The sequence below is a fragment of the Bos javanicus genome, chromosome 1 (genome assembly GCF_032452875.1).
Source record: "Bos javanicus breed banteng chromosome 1, ARS-OSU_banteng_1.0, whole genome shotgun sequence".
NCBI lineage: Eukaryota > Metazoa > Chordata > Mammalia > Artiodactyla > Bovidae > Bos > Bos javanicus.
The window spans coordinates 130,097,119-130,102,809 of record NC_083868.1 but is presented as its reverse complement, the minus strand read 5'-3'; the positions used below and the strand labels follow the sequence as shown (position 1 = coordinate 130,102,809).

The 5,691-nt window shown below is 46.1% G+C and overlaps 1 non-coding gene across 1 annotated transcript; it reads right to left on the bottom strand.

Annotated features, from left to right (window-relative positions):
- Nucleotides 1–5,008: 5,008 nt before the first annotated feature.
- On the bottom strand, nucleotides 5,009–5,080 carry TRNAW-CCA (transfer RNA tryptophan (anticodon CCA)). The gene has a single exon. It is a non-coding gene; the product is annotated as a tRNA-Trp (tRNA).
- Nucleotides 5,081–5,691: the final 611 nt, after the last annotated feature.

The following is a 5,691-nucleotide window of genomic DNA, read 5'->3' as shown; positions in this document are numbered from 1 at the left end:
TTCTGCATTGGCAGGCAGATTCTTTACCAGTGAGCCACCTGGGAAGCTGATATGAGATGCTGCTGGAGTTAAAACCCAGTCAGTGGTCCTGACCACCATGCTGAGAGGCCTGGCTTGGAGTCCCAGACTGAGGATTTGGTTCAAAGTGTGCCCACGTTTAAAAGTGAGATGCTGTTAAATCACTTCCCAAGAAGGCTGTGTCATTCTCTGATCCTACCAGAGTGAGTGTGAAGGTCTCTTTCCCCTCCAAGGAGTACGTTTTCTTCATTTTCATATCCTGGGTTTGGGTATATAGAAATGCAATACACCCAGCATAAGGTCCACCATAAAGAAGGTAGGTGACTGAGGGCAGCTGACCAAAGGAATAGTTGGGACTTCCCTGGTGGTCCAGTGGTTAAGAATCCGCCTTGCAATGCGGAGGTTTGGTACCTGGTTGGGGAACTAAGATCCCCAGTGCTTCCAAATAAATCAATTTTAAAAAATAAAATGATTGGATGGATGAAGTGGGGCAGACAGGTGTGACCTACATCACATCAGGAGTGCCATTGCCCAGTGTGGGGTCTTGCCTTGATGTGGATCATTTTTAAAGTCTTTATTGAATTTGTTACAATATTGCTTGTTTTGCCTCGTGGCTTTTTGGCAGGAGGCATGGGAGATCTTAGCTCCCGGATCAGGGATTGAACCCGTACCCCCTGCACTGAAAGGGGAAATCTTACCCACTGACCCACCAGGGAATCCTGCCTTGAATATTAATTCATTTAATACAAGTGGGAAGTGTTCCTTATTTTCCTTATTTTTCTCTTTTTACCTCGGAGTGGCTGCTCTCCGCCCCTGATGAAGTGTTTCCTTCTGATAAGAAAGGCCTTCTGTGACCATCCTGTATAAAACAAGAATCCCCACATCACCCTACAGCTCCATATTCCTCTTACTCTGCTTTTTCTCCATAGCACCTATCCCTTTCTGACACCTATTTACTACTTTTACCACTTCTATTTTATTGCTTATCTCCTTGGTCTCCCCGTCTCTCTTCCACAACAGAATATAAGCTTAACAAAGGTAGTGGCTTTGTCTGTTTTGATCACTCATTTATCATCAGTGCCAAGGACATTTCCTGGCCTTACCAGAAGTTCAGACAATATTTGGTGAAGATGGCGCTTATTCTTCTCCGTTCCAGGAGCTGGAGCTGCAGCAGCCAGTGGGACAGAGGACCTGCCCTCAAGGCCCAACAGGAAACTTGCCTGGGCCTAGGAGCCTGGAGATGCTCTCTGCGCGGGGCTGAAGGTCTCTTGCATCTCTTAAGGAAATCTAGAGGAGGCAGTAAGTCCTCTCAGAGACGCGGCCCGCCCGCCCCACAGCGCCTCCTGGCGGCCTCCCTGCGGGCGGAGCAGGAGCCGCGCGGCGCGGCGGAGGGACCTTCCTCTTGCTTGCGCTCTGGAGACCCGGCGAGCTCTCCTGCCGCTTTTTCCCGACTTTCAGATGATTCTGTTTTCGGCCGGGGCGGAAAGAGGAAGGAGGGCTCGGGAAGGGCGAAGTGAGGGGCGGGGCCGACAGGGAATTGGGAGGGAGGTCAGAATCTTGACGACTTCTTCCTCCGCGTCATCCGCAAGACCTGTTTATTCAGTTTCGAGGTCCCCTCATTTTGGGACATCCTTGCTTTTCCTCCGGACCCCTTCGAGTCTTATCTTCGTTCCCTTCCTCCCACACCTCCCGAGGCGAGGAGCGAGGTCAGAAGGCGGAGACGAGTGCCGTGCTTATGTCCTCCCGGGACACGAAGTCCCTCTGCATTGTCCTGGGCTTTGAGATCAGGCAGGCGGGGCTTCCGTGTTTACGTTCAGGCTCCACGGTCGGCGGGCACTGGGGGCGTCCCTTCGGGCTTGGTTTGGTGGAAGCCCTGCCCTACGACCTACTGGGAGGGAAGAGCCTGCCCGAGCCGAGGTCAGGACGCCACCTGGCGGCCGAAGCCCGGGTCCCGCAGCCCAGGTGCGACTTGTACGTGCATGCTAAGTCGCTTCAGTCTTTGACTTGATTCCCCAGGCAAGCATACTGGAGTGGGTTGCCATGCCCTCCTCCAGGGCATCTTCCCCAGCCAGGGATGTCTCTTACCTCTCCTGCATTGGCAGCCGGGTTCTTTACCACTGGCGCCACCACCGCCTTTAGGAGCTCCTTGAGCACAGGGATCCCGGTGTTGGGGTCACTTCCCAGGCTCTGCCCTCCTGCCCTTAACACAGGATCCCTGGGTCTATTTCACTTCGTGATTGGATCATTTGGAATAGGCATGTTAAGGAGGTATTAGGTGCTGTTGTTATTGCTAGGTCGTGTCTGACTCTTTGCGACCCCATGGACTGCAGCACGCCAGGCTTCCTTGCCCTACACTATTTCCTGGAGTTTGCTCAAACTCATGTCCATTGAGTCGGTGATGCCATCAAGCCATCTCATCCTCTGTCACCCTCTTCTCCTCCTGCCCTCAGTCTTTCTGGGAAAGGGTCTTTTCAGGGTCTTTTCCAATGAGTCACCTCTTCATGTCTGGTGGCCAAAGTATTGGAGCTTCAGCTTCAGCATCATTCCTTCCAATGAGTATTCAGGGTTGATTTCCTTCAGGCTTGACTATATTGATCTCCTTGCAGTCCAAGGGTCTCTCAAGAGTCTTTTCTAGCAATTTGAAAGCATCAGTTCTTCAGCACTTAGTCTTCTTTATGGTCCAACTCTCACATCCATACATGAATACTGGAAAAACTATAGCTTTTTTTACCAGACAGATCTTTGTTACAAAGTGATGTCTCTGCTTTTAGTATGTCTGAGTTTGTCATACCTTTCCTTCCAAGGAGCAAGCTACAGTCACTGTAGTCACGGCTATAGTCATTGTCTGCAGTGATTTTGGAGCCCAAGAAAAGAAAATCTGTCACTGTTTCCACTGTTTCCCACCTATTTGCCATAAAGTGATGGGATCAGATGCCATGATCTTTGTTTTTTGAATGTTGGGTTTTAAGCCAGCTTTTTTTACTCTCCTCTTTCGCCCTCAAGAGGCTCTTTAGTTCCTCTTCATTTTCTTCCATTAAAGTGGTTTCATCTGAGGTTGTTGATATTTTCCTGGCAATCATGATTCCAGCTTGTGATTCATCCAGCCTGGCATTACGCATGATGTACTCTGCATGTAAATTAAATAAGCAGGGGGACAATATACAGCCTTGACATACTCCTTTCCCAATTTTGAACCAGTCCATTGTTCTATATCCAGTTCTAACGATTTCTTCTTTTTTAAAAAATATTTTGTGTGTGTGTGCACGAACCATTTTCAAAGTCTTTATTGAATTTGTTAACAGTATTGTTTCTGGTCTATGTTTCGTTTTTTTGGCCATGAGACATGTGGGATCTTAGCTCCCCAACCAGGGATCGAACATGCACCCCCTGTATTGGAAGGTAAAGTCTTAACCACTAGACTGCCAGGGAGGTCCCTAACTATTTCTTCTTGACTTGCATACAGGTTTCTCAGGGGACAGGTAAGGTGGTCTGTATTCTCATCTTGTTAAGAATTTTCAAAGGTTTGTTGTGATCCACAGTCAAAAGCTTTCACGTAGTCAATGAAGCAGATGTTTTTCTGGAATTCCCTTCTTTTCTCTATGATCCAATGGAGGTTGGCAATTTGATCTCTGGTTCCTCTGCCTTTTCTAAACCCAGGTTGTACATCTGGAAGTTTTCAGTTCATGTCCTTCTGAAGCCTAGCTTGGAGGACTTTGAACATTACCTTGCTACCATGTGAAAAGAGTTCAGTTGTACAGTAGTTTGAATGTTCTGTGGCATCGTCCTTCTTTGGGATTGTAATGAAACCTGACCAGTCCTGTGGCCACTTCTGAGTTTTCCAAATTTGTTGACATATTGAGTATATAACTTTAACGGCATCATCTTTTAGGATTTGAAAAAGCTCAGCTGGAATTCCATCACCTCCACTAGCTTTGTTCGTAGTAATGCTTCCTAAGACCCACTTGACTTCATACTCCCAGATGTCTGGCTCTAAGTGAGTGACCATACCAATGTGGTTATTTGGGTCATTATGGCCTTTTTTGGTATAGTTTCTCTCTGTATTCTTGCCACTTCTTCTCAATCTTTTCTGTTTCTGTTAGATCCTTACTGATTCTGTCTTTGTCATGCCCATCTTTGCATGAAATGTTCCTGTGATATCTCCAATTTTATCTTTCTCTTTCTTCCTTGCTTTTTGCTTCTCTTCTTTCTCAGCTATTTGTAAAGTTTCCTCAGACAACCACTTTGCCTCCTTGCATTTCTTCTTCTTTGGAATGATTTTGGTCACTGCCTCTCGTATTATGTTATGAACCTCTGTCCATAGTTCTTCAGGCACTCTGTCTAACAGATCTATTTGTCACTTCCACTGTATAATCATAAGGGATTTGATTTAGCTCATTCCTGAATGGCCTAGTGGTTTTCCCTACTTTCTTCAATTTAAGGCCAAATTTTAAAATAAGGAGCTCATGATCTGAGCCACAGTCAGCTCCAGGTCTTGTTTTTGCTGACTGTATAGAGTTTCTTCATCTTCGGCTGCAAAGGCTAACAGAGTTTTGTCAAGAGAACACACTGCAAAGAATATAATCAATCTGATTTCAGTATTGACTATCTGGTGGTGTCCATGTGTAGAGTTGTCTCTTGTCTTGTTGGAAGAAGGGTGTATGCTATGGCCAGTGTGTTCTCTTGACAAAATTCTGTTAGCCTTTACCCTGCTTCACTTTGTACTCCAAGGCCAAACTTGCCTGTTACTCTAGGTGTCTCTTGACTTCCTACTTTTGCATTCCAATCCCCTTTGATGAAAATGACATCTTTTTTTAGTTTTAGTTCTAGAAGGTCTTGTAGGTCTTCCTGAAACTGAAAGTGAAAGTGAAGTCGCTCAGTCGTGTCCAACTCTTTGCAACTCCATGGACTGTAGCCTACCAGGCTTTTCCATCCATGGGATTCTCCAGGCAAGAATACTGGAGTGGGTTGCCATTTCCTTCTCCAGGGGATCTTCCCGACCCAGGGATTGAACCTAGGTCTCCTGCATTGGAGGCAGACGCTTTAACCTCTGAGCCACCAGGGAAGTTCCCAGGTCTTCCTAGAACTATTCAACATCAGCTTCTTTGGCATTAGTGGTTAGGGTGTAGACTTGGATTACTGTGATGTTGAATGGTTTGCCTTAAAAATGAAGCAAGATCATTTTGTTGTTTTTGAGATTGTACCTAAGTTCTGTATTTTGGACTCTTTTGTTGACTTTTGCAACTCTATTTCTACTTGTAAGGAATTCTTGCCCACAGTAGTAGATATAATGGTCATCTGAATTAAATTCACCCAATCCTGTCCATTTTAGTTCACTGATTCCTAAGATGTCGATGTTCACTCTTGCCATCTCCTGCTTGACCATGTCCAGTTAACCTTCATTCATGGACCTAACATTCCAGGTTCCTATACAATATTGTTCTTTACAGCATCGGACTTTACTTTTGCCACAAGACACATCTACAACTGAGCGTTGAATTGCTGAGTGGATGGTTCCTTTTGGTGCTGGTATTCAAATTTTCTGCCTTCATGGATGGTATGAAGACTCCATCCGTGGATTGTTAACTCCAGGATTGTTAATCCAGGGTTTACATTTCCTTCCAGATGTTGGTAGGGCTGGTCCATCTGCCCCCAGGGCTGGAAACTACACTGGAG